This window comes from Setaria viridis, chromosome 7 (assembly GCF_005286985.2).
Source record: "Setaria viridis chromosome 7, Setaria_viridis_v4.0, whole genome shotgun sequence".
NCBI lineage: Eukaryota > Viridiplantae > Streptophyta > Magnoliopsida > Poales > Poaceae > Setaria > Setaria viridis.
In genome coordinates, this window is record NC_048269.2 from 20,429,942 (window position 1) to 20,441,047 (window position 11,106).

Sequence of the window (11,106 nt, forward strand, 5' to 3'; positions counted from 1 at the left end):
CTATAACACCACTAAAGACTATTAAAACAATTTGTGTCGGTGCAATTGCAACAAGCTATCTATACATCTTAATAAACTGGCAGCCAAACACCTTTAAAATCCCAAATAGTCGGTTCATCACATAGGAGATCCCAACGCTAGCAAAAAGGAGGCTGCAAGCAAAAACTAGGAGGGCCACCTTACCACTTCATATAGTTGGTGATGCCAATGATGGTGGGTAACCGGTATACGGGGCTGGCAGGGCACGATCACCTTCACCACCGACAAGCCCCTGTCGGACCTTCTGAAACTGCGAAGTCTTGAAATCAAATGACATACACGAAAATTGTCCTGAAGAACTAACATGTTCTCGCCCTCCTTGGAGTAGTAATGTCCCATCAGGTGCGGTTGTCGCTTTTTGTATGACCGGACGCACGCATGACCCACCGCTTTCAGCCTAATAATTACTTAATTAGGGTATGAAAAAGCATGAAAATGCACCGTGAATACAAAAGTTAGTGGAGAGAGCGTGTAAAAAAAGACGAAAATGATGATGTGATTCACGTGCAAATCTAAAAACTAAAAAAGTCATAACTCCTAAACCAAACATCCAAATTAAATTAAATTTAAGTTACACCATCATGTTTATTACGACGAGATCTTCAAAACAAAACCCCACTTGACTATGTTTGGATAATATTTAAAAAAATATTTTTTAACATACGGATTAATTAGTTCTAACTAATGCAAACAAATGCTTGAACATCACGAACAAATTACTATTTCCTACGAACAAAAAATGGTACGATGCGAAGAAAAATATGGAACATCACGAACATTTGATTGTGTAGGACAGAAAAAAACTGAATCATCGTGAATAAATAAATCCATGTCATCAAACAACTTAATCTACAAAACCAAACAAATAATTTAGAATAAATCAGTCTAAATAACTAGAATCACATGCAAACTAGTTATTATTATAGACGAATAATTGAGTTTATATGGTGACCAAATATTATACCATCATGAACAAATATTATAATATCACGAACAAATTATTTTTACTGTCAAACAATTCAGTATATAAAGCGAACAAATATTTTAACATTAAGAACAAATAAATCTATAAATGTGAACAAAATGCATAAACACGTGAATAGATAATTTTATATAGCGAACATATACATCCACATTACAAATAAATTATTTTTGTACAAGAATAAAAATAAAACTGAATACAAAAGGAAAATATAAATATAAATTAATAAATAATAAATATAAGGGTGAAAAATAAAAACAAAATAAATATAATTTTGCATGTCACTTTTGTTTGCATTATATTATTATTTGTACATCTATTTTATTTGCATCATCAACCTTCCTATTTGTAATAGTCAATGTTGTTCAATATTTTATTCGCTGCTTATAATCATTTGTTCACCATGTTATTTTTTTCGCATGAGATAATTACCTGTTCTATATTTGTTTGGTGCAATCAAAATTAATATTGAGTATTATAAAAATATTTTTTTTAAATATTTCATCGAAACATAGTCAAGTGGGGTTTTATCTTGAAGACTCATCGGTGGAATCAGAATTTAATTTAGATATACGGTTTAACATCTATAGATTTTTTAATTGAAACTTTCTTTGCATGTGGTGTAATGTCATTAATTTCGTCCTCTATAGCATCTATAGCATGCTTGCACGGCTTATCTTCTTTTTCAAGCTGGCGCCCATGAGACGAATAATGCGTGTCCCATCAGCATCACCAATAATGCGAGGCCGATGCCCCTAAGACGAAGGCAGGGGAACTTCGTATTTTAAAACGCACTGGCTGGCATCCTCACCATGGCTTTGCCCATTTGCACAAAAGTGTTGCAATAGTCCACTTCCGTTCCTTTGAGCAACTAAGAACATGCCTCGTCTGCTTTCCCCTAACTCAACGATAGCAAATTCACTAAACCTGCAGCAAGGCTCAGGCAGAGAATTGATGGAGGAGAATTCCATAGTGCTCATGTCGAGTACAAGCAACTTGAAGACTGGTAACAGATTCGATAGGCACCAGTAGAAGCAGCCATATGCGTATAGTAGCCGCCAGGTAACAGGCATCGGTACTGCATCAGAGCAGGCATGTTAGGGTCCAGATCGCACGAGCTGGGAGATGATATGGCTCGCCACTGCCTGCTGGCAGAGGAGAAGACGAACGCGACCAGCTTAGACGCGCACTGGGCTATCCAGATCACCCTAAATGGCTGTGGCTGCCCCGCAGCAGCAGCAGCCGCCGCCTCCTCCGTCGCCGCAGGGAGCGAGTAAGACATCGGATCTGCGTTTACTGGGCGCAAGCCTGGAAACGGAGCACCCAGTGGTAATGGGCTGCTGGACGGCGGCTGCAAGGTCTTCAGGGATCGGAGGAAGAAGCACGTAGCGCCGGAACAAGGGGTCGCAAACCGCCAGCGTCGTGAAGGCTGCGTCATTGCCCTCACCGTAGTCGACAAGGAAGCGGCCGCGCGAACGTATCGGACTACCCAGAAGCCCGGGTTGGGGAGGAACGAGAATCGGAAGTCGGCGGCCCCGGCGAGCGCGCGGGCGGCTGCCGCCGACGGGTGGGGCGGATCCACCTGCCGGAAGCTTCCGAAGAAGGTGCGGAAGCCGAGGAGGGAGGGCGGGTGGAGCGCATGCAGGCGGCGGAGGAAGGAGGGGCTGGTGATGACGCGGCGGAAGGCGGCGCAGGACGCGCATGCGCGGCCGAGGTCGGCGAGCGGGAGCAGGATGAGGATCGCGCCGAGGAGGTCGTCGGTGAGGTTCAGCACCTCACCTGCTGGCGGCGCCATAGCGAATCGCGGTGGCCGGTGGCCGGTGAGGCGACGTGGGAATCGGGAGTGAGGTTCTGGCGAGGGGGATCGGCCAACTCGGCCCTCCTCGACAGCACCCGTCAAACTCCTCTCGCAGGCCGGCCGAGTGGCCCATCTCAGCCCACGAAACCCCGCCAAACTCAGTCCCAGACTCCCAGGCCGCTACGCCGTGAAGCCAGCCAGCCCACCATGATCTTGAGTCTTCTTGACTCCTGACGAAACGGCTCCTCCCTATACGCACAATCCAGCGAGGTGCGGCACCTCGGCAACAGACCGCTCCGATGTGGCCGTAGCCGACCTAGAGCGCGGCGAGTAGGCCGCGACGTGGATGCCCTTCTCGGCGCAGTAAGTAACCCCTCAGTGTCCGCTGCTGCCACACGCCCTCTCGAAGTCGAACGGCATGGCGTCCTCCTTCTTGGCCGGGAACGATGGCGGCACGGGCTTTGATGCAGACAGGCCAGTGGATCAGGTACAGGTCCAGGTACTCCATCAGTCCATCTGCAGCTGCAGGTTTCTACATGCTCTCACACGTTATATCATTATCTAGAGGAGATGTTAAGGTGATCGCGGACTAAATGGTTTTGATTTTTAATTGCAAATTTTGCAAGTGCTACGGACGGGGGTTTGGCGGAGGTCCGGGAGCACGAGGGCCGAATGGTACTGCGTGCACCACAGCTTGGACGTGACGAACATCTCCTCCCGGGACGCAACGCGCCCGCGCCGCACCGCCTCGGCCACGGCGTCGCCGAGCGGCTTCTCCGTGCCGTACATGTAGGCGGTGTCGAAGTGGCGGTAGCCCACCTCGATGGCAGCCAGCACGGCGTTCTAGCTTGGTGGCCTCGGGCACCAGGGGGGATGCCGCCGTGCCCATGCCGACCGCCGGCATCAGCCTCGCGTTGCCCGACCGAAGCGCCACCTCTGGCACCGCCGCGGCCGTCCCATTCGACGCCATACCGATGCGCCTCTCGAATGGAGAGTTCTTGAGGATGCTGCTTGGCGTGCTAATTTAACGCAGGCCAGAGAGGGTTTGACATCAGGTCTTGCGGCTTGCTGCACTTGGTTACACGTACTTTCGCTTTCTCGTAGTAGGTGATGTCAACTGTCAAGCACTCATGAACAACCCAGTCGTTGATCAGGGAAAGGTCATTTTTGAGTAGTTCCTTTGGTAGCGCGTTTGTAATATTCGATCAATCATTCTCCTGAAAGATGCTTGAGAGAAGAATACAAAAGAAGCGATGAACCAGAGTGAGGTTGTGAGTTGTGACACCATTTGATGGCGACTGCACACCATCATCACTTTGGTTGCTTTTACATAGTTCGTCAAACACTTCTTTAGTGCGACTATCATGGCTCCATGGAAACACGTGCTCTGGAAGCTTCAGAAAGAATGCCAACACGGAAGCATCACTGTTGGAACGTATCCAGTGGTGCACTGCTCCCCACGGCACCGCAGACGGCACCAGTACGTGCATAGCGCGCTGCACTGCTAACAGATACAATAAAAACCGAGGCTTATCTAGTTATCTTGTACGGACTAGTAGGTTGTTGCCGGGCTGTGACCTATGAGCAGAGCAACGCACGATCTAGTGCCGGACGGGGAGCACTACAGCACGGTATGGTTTGCATGATACTAGAAGAACGGACCTTCGATGAAACAACAAAATCAGCGCGTTCGGCTGGGCTTTTTGACGCGGCTAGCCCAGCCGTTTGGCTGCCCATTTGCAGCCGTTCGGCTGCCCTCAATCTCCTACCAACGATCTCGCCTTGTTTTCTCTCTTATTCCGTTCCCACATCACAAACTCTACTCTCCCTCTCACCCGCTCTCCCTCTAGCCCGCTCTCCGCCGCCGTCGCTCCCTCCGTCTCCATCCCCAGCGTCGCTCCCCTCCGTCTTGTCGGCCGAGGCACAAGTCGGCCGTCCGAAATCCATCTCGCCGCCTGCACTGTCTCCATCGGGCCACCTCCCGCCGTCTTCACCGTGTCTGGGCTCGCGGCGGCTATCGTCTCCACCGCGCCACCTCCCGCCTGCCGACTCAAGCAAGAGGGTCTCTCTCAAATCTCGCAGACGCCACATCCAGGCCGTGCCGCCGCCATTGCCCGAGGACGCCCCCGATTTAGATCCAGGTAACCCCCATGTTTCAGTTACTGCAATATTTTTGTAGCTTAGAACAACTGGGTTTGTTTACAAATGATGAGGATATTACACTATTTTGTGTGTTGCATTTATTGTTTGCATCCGAAGGCGCACATGTTGCAAGCCCAAGCCTCGTTTATGTTCGATTCGAGTTCGTTTGCTTACTTTCAATTTTATGATTGAGTGTGGGACATCTCTGAACCTTTGTAGCATCTATAGGGTTGGTTCTAGTATCAGGGTGCTGACCTTTTGTATTTCTACCTTTTATCTTCTCTAAATTTTGTCAGCTTCACCTAGTTTCATATGTGCCATGCTACTCTATCCTAGTTTTAATCTATTTCAAGCTCTTTTGGTTGAAATTGCCTGGATAACCAGAAATTTGGCTACTATACTATACTATAATCATAGTAAATGCTCTATTCCTAGTACAAATAAATACTTTTTCATAATAAATGCTGACATATACTTCTTTAAATTTTTATTGGATTAATAACTAAATTCTGGTACTCTATGGAAGTTTTATTGAATTAGTAACTAAATTATGGTACTCTAGCAGCTTCAAATGCTACTGGTTTGGTGGATTGAAATGTGTAGTATTTTTTTTGCTGAAATATACAAGTTAGCATGATTCTACAATGTTGTTGTTGCACTGGTGCTTCACCATTGTGCTACCTCATGCTTTTGCTTGATGCTAATTTTTCATCCAGCGTCATGACAACACAGTTTCTAAATTTCAGATATTTCCATATAGAAAGAGCAGCTCATGTGTTTTCTCATAACAAAAGATCAAATATTTTGATTTCCCTTCCCTGTTGAGGTCTTTGTTTGATGTAAGTAGAACATCCCAAACTTTAGGCAAGTTTTATTGGATTAGTAACTAAATTCTGGTACTCAAGCAGCTTGATATGCTACTGGTTTGGTGAATTGAAATGTGTAGTAACTTGTTTCTGAAATATACAAGACACATGTTTTACATTGTTGTTGCTACACTATTACCTCATGGTTTTGCTTGCTGCTAATTTTGACACAAACTTCTCTGAATTTTTATTGGATTAGTAACTAAATTTTGGTACAATGTTGAGTGCAAATTTGAAGCATTGATCTAACAATATTTTGTTTTGCCCATATGCAATCCTCTGCAGCGAGCCTACTTCCAGTGCATTGTTCCTTCGCAACGGTGCCCACACTGGAATCGTCATCCACTTCTTCGTGCTCTCCCCCACCAACTTGTCCATACAATCTCCGTTACAAACGCGCCAAGACAACTGCTAAGGCAAGTGACATGTTCATTACGTACTGAGTTTGTGTATTTTTATGTCTCCTGCATTTTCTTCTTTGTTAAAAAAATTGCAGCTCCTACCTACTCAAACTATGCATTGTACAACTGGGCTCAGATGGCTAGCAGCCATGCCAATTGGGATGAGGCGACAACAAAAACATTCCTCGACCTCTGCATTGCTGAGAAGAACCAACTGATTGGAGCAACAAGTGCCTAAATAAGTTGGGATGACAACACGTCTACCGCAACTTCAAACAACAGACTGGTCTGACTTTAGACAGCAAGCAGCTGCAGAACAAACTGAGCACCATGCGAAGGTCGTTCATGAATTGGAGGGACCTTCAAGTCCAATCAGGCCTAGGCCGTGACGAACATACTGGTGGTGTTGCAGCTGATTCCAATTTTTGGGCTACCGACGAAGGGGTACATGCTGTCACCTTTGTAGTACTTCTTGTTTATTCAATTCGAGCAACAATTTTTTTCTAACATGTTCTTGCGTGACCGACAGGAAATTAGTGCTGGTGCTGCCCAGACGAGTACTGCTAAACCACCATCATTCCTTGAAGAACTTTACACGTTGGTCGGCCACACCACCCAAGATAGGGGGACCTTGCTAACTGCAGGAGGTGTCCATGAGGCAACACCCAGTATTGGGAGCGAGGACACTCCAGCAGACATGTATCTAGACCCCATGGCTGCTAGCAGTGTTCGTAATATGTCTAAAAGGCTAACCTGGGAGGAAGTTGTTGACAGTCCTCCGAAAAAGAAGAGTGACAGCTTGGAGGACTACGTCAGAGAACTCTCTGAAACTGTAGCTATGAGAAGCCAAAAACGTCTCAGCCGTGAGTAAGAGGAGCTGGACCTTGCAATGCAGATTTTAGAAGAAGATGATATTGACGAGGGGTCTAATCTGTACTGCATGGCAATATATTTATGCAAGAATGCAGTGAATTGAAGGGCCTTCATGAAGATGAAAACCAAAGAGGGCCGCCTGCATTGGATCCAATTCAACTGGGAGAGGGAGAACAAGTAGTGCAGTGTGGCATTCGTTGGTTTTATTGTAGTGTTGTGTACTGATGGTTGAGAGCAATGTCTTAGCATGTAATGTGGCCTCTGGCCTGAACAATGTGTTGTGTGTGATGTCTAATTTTCCAAGTAAAATGTGGTCCGTGATTTGCATTGCATGTGCATCTATTTCATTCATACGTGAAAACGCATGTGATTTACATTGCATATGCATCTATTGAAAGAAGTTTTATCTTGCTTTTTATTGTACCAGGAATGCGTGGAGGACCATTGAGGACCTATTCAGCCATCCAGGGAGGAGGACAAGGAAGCCATATTGACAGGTTTGAAACAGTTTGTTCTATAACTTGTGGTGGAACTTTTACTTTATAGCCTTATGATTGAACCATTAATGTCTATTCCATGCACAGATTGCTTGCATTATGAGCAACGCTGAGGAATCAAATAGCGACACTGGCAGTGATGCTAGCTCCATCGTATACCAGCTGGCGGGGGTAGCAGCAGCTGTAGCAGCATATGCAGCTGCGAGCAGAAGTCCAGCTCCTGTGTTGAACCCGCTCATGGAGTTGCCACGAATGACCGGATGTCAATGGGTTGAGCTGAATATGCGGGGAAGCTGGAGGTGCTACGACAATTTTCGTATGTATCCTGATGCATTCCTTCAGTTGTATGATATCTTAGTTAATTATCATGGGCTGGAATCAACACAAGGAGTCGAATCTATCGAGACTTTAGCTATGTTTGTCTAGGCTTGTGGGACACAACAGGCTTCTAGACAAATTAGAGATAGATTTGAGCGGTCATTGGACACAGTTAGCAGGAAGATGGCTCATGTGGCAGATGTCATGTTCTCATTCGCACAGACGGTTATCGCTCCAAAGGACCCGTCGTACTCAAAGGTTAATCATAAGCTCAACCCATATGCACCGTTCTTTGATGGGTGCATAGGTGCTTTATATGGAACTCATGTTCCCGTACAAATTGGGCGTGGGTCACGTTTAGACTTCATTAATAGGAAAGGGTGGCCAAGCTTTAATGTGTTAGCCATAGTGGATATGGACATGCTGTTCACATATGTAGGAGCGGGGAGGGCCGGGTCCAGTCATGACATGGCGGTGTTGAGAGACTGTATGGAGACACCAAATTACCCAAATCCACCTCCAGGTACGTTAGTTGGCTAATTACGTTCATGAAGCAACAATTGTAAAAGTGTAATGTTTTATGTTGTGTAGGAAGGTACTATCTGGTGGACTCAGGTTATACAGTTCGTGAAGGCTATCTAGGACCATATCACAGTACGAGGTACCATCTAGAGGAGTTCAGCCGCAGAGCGGCTGAAAGTTTGGAGGAGAAATTCAACTTCCACCATTCGAGTCTTCGCAATGTTGTGGAATAGGCATTTGGCATGCTCAAATCGAGGTGGCATATTTTGCGAGAAGTACCATTCTATGATCGAGAAAGGTAAACAAAGATCATTATTACTTGCTTTGCACTCTACGATTATTTGTTGGACCATGCCGATGCAAGTACTGCAGATAGGAACATGGCGCGAACTTCGGATTACGTCGTGTCCGCATGAGTGGCAGCAAATGCTACACCTGATATGGCAAGTGTATGAGATTGGATTATGGCAGGAATCTCCTTGATGTAGTTAACAGGTATGACTGGTTTTGGATTTGCTTCTATACAAGTTTGCATAGATGTTGGTGATGACTAATGGCTATACCAAAATGGGTACATGCAAGTGGTGATAGCAAATTTTGACATTTAGGCAGCCAGGTAGTGGAATTTGAGCAAACAGACCCTAACAATGGTACTGGATGCCTCGCTGTTACCTCCCTGTAATGCTTTATGTCTATGTGTGTTTGTTTCTGCCATATGTTGTATGTCAAGTATTTTGTGCGGAATTTTTTATTGTAATGAACGTAGAACAGCACTGATTTATTGACTATTGATATGCTGATGGCGGGTTAATTTGATTGGTTGGGTTGCGTTTGCGCCAAAAAATTGAAATCAATTGTGCGCGTTCCCGCCAAAAATTTGAATTCAATTGCGGCATTTCGCAGTACAAGCCAGCTACAAAGAAGCAGTAGATGCAGCGCAGCCAGAAGCAGCCAGCTGCAAAGCAGTAGCTATTATTCAAAAGGTAATCCGGTAAAAGGAGAATTTCTTGGCGAAGACGAGCACCAGCATTTTCATGAAGAGTTGCAAAAGGGAAAACAGATTCATCGAAGATCACATCACGGGTGATATACACACGCCCAGTGGAGATATCAAGACACTTGAATCCTTTGTGAATAGAACTATAACCAAGAAAGGCACATCTTTTTGAATGAAAAGCAAGTTCTCTTGTGTTGAATGGCCTAAGATTTGGCCAACATGCACACCCAAAGATACGAAGGGAAGTATAACTGGGTTTTTCCTGAAGAAGAAGCTCTACTGGCGCATGATAGTTGATGACTTTGCTAGGTAAAAGGTTAATCAAATAGGTAGCGGTTAGAAAGGCTTCGTCCCAGAATTTCATGGGTATGGATGCATTTACAAGAAGAGCAAGACCAACCTCTACTATATGCCTATGTTTTCTTTCCGCGAAGCCATTTTGTTGGTGTGCATGAGGACATGAAACTCGATGAGAGATGCCAATTTTCTGGAAGAAAAAATGCAATCCCTCGTACTCTCCTCCCCAATCCGTTTGCATGGATAGAATCTTCCTATTAAACTTGCGCTCAACAAGGTTTTGAAAGTTATGGAAGATTTGAAAAACTTTGGATTTCTTCGAAGCAAATAGATCCATGTATATTTACTATAGTCATCGATGAAGCTTACATAATATGTATGTCTACCGACACATTCTAGAGCTGGACCCCACACGTCCAAATGGATCAATTGGAGAGGAAAAGTAGACATATTACTAGAATTTGCATAAGGTAATTAATGGCTCTTGGCTCTTTGACAAGGATCACAAACTGAATTATTGCTAGTATCATCTAGGAATGACAACTTATTGTTCTTCAAAACAAGCTTAACAATAGGGAAAGATGGATGACCCAAACGGCTATGCCATCTATACATGGACGGCTTATTGACTCCAAACGCTACTTTATTTGTGCTTGCTTCGGAAGAACTAGAAACTAGGGGATAAAGACCTCCTTCACACCTGCCATGATGAAGAGTTTTCTTCGTTTCCCGGTCCTTGATGAGGAAAAAATTTGGATGAAATTTGAGGAAAAAATTTGGATGAAATTGAAGGAAAATATTATTATCAGAGGCAAGATAATGAACTAAAGCAAGACTTTTATGAGCGCTAGAAACAGGAAAAATGTTTTTAATAAAAGATTGCGAGCTGGGTATGTAAAGTTGAATGACCAATACTTCTAATTTTCATACCTGAACCATTTGTTGTGTGTACTTGATCTTGACCACCATATTTGTCACGTGCCGTCATCTTGTCCAATTCACTGGTAATATGATCAGTCGCACCACTATCCATATACCAGTTAGTGTCAACACCATATGCGGCCAAGCTTGACTTGTTGTTGTTTGATGGCTGAAAATCTTCTTCAAACCGATGCCAACATTCAATAGCAGTATGATTGGTCCTGCCGCATATCTGACACCGGGGTCTATTTAACTATCCTCCGGACTTGAAGTTGTTGTTGTTGGAGTTGTTGCTGCTTGAAAAATTACCGCGCCCTCCAGCACGGCCGCCTGACCCTCGCCCACGGTTTCCTCCATGGCCACGAGGGTTGAAGCCTCCTCGACCTCTAGAAGCTAAATTTGTCGAGGATTGATAGTGACCTCCTGATCGTTGATCAAACATATCCAAACGCA

The 11,106-nt window shown here is 45.1% G+C and overlaps 1 pseudogene; it reads right to left on the minus strand.

Annotated features, from left to right (window-relative positions):
* Positions 1-1,917: 1,917 nt before the first annotated feature.
* LOC140223539 (uncharacterized) lies at positions 1,918-3,716 on the minus strand (annotated as a pseudogene).
* Between the last annotated feature and the right edge of the window lie 7,390 nt (positions 3,717-11,106).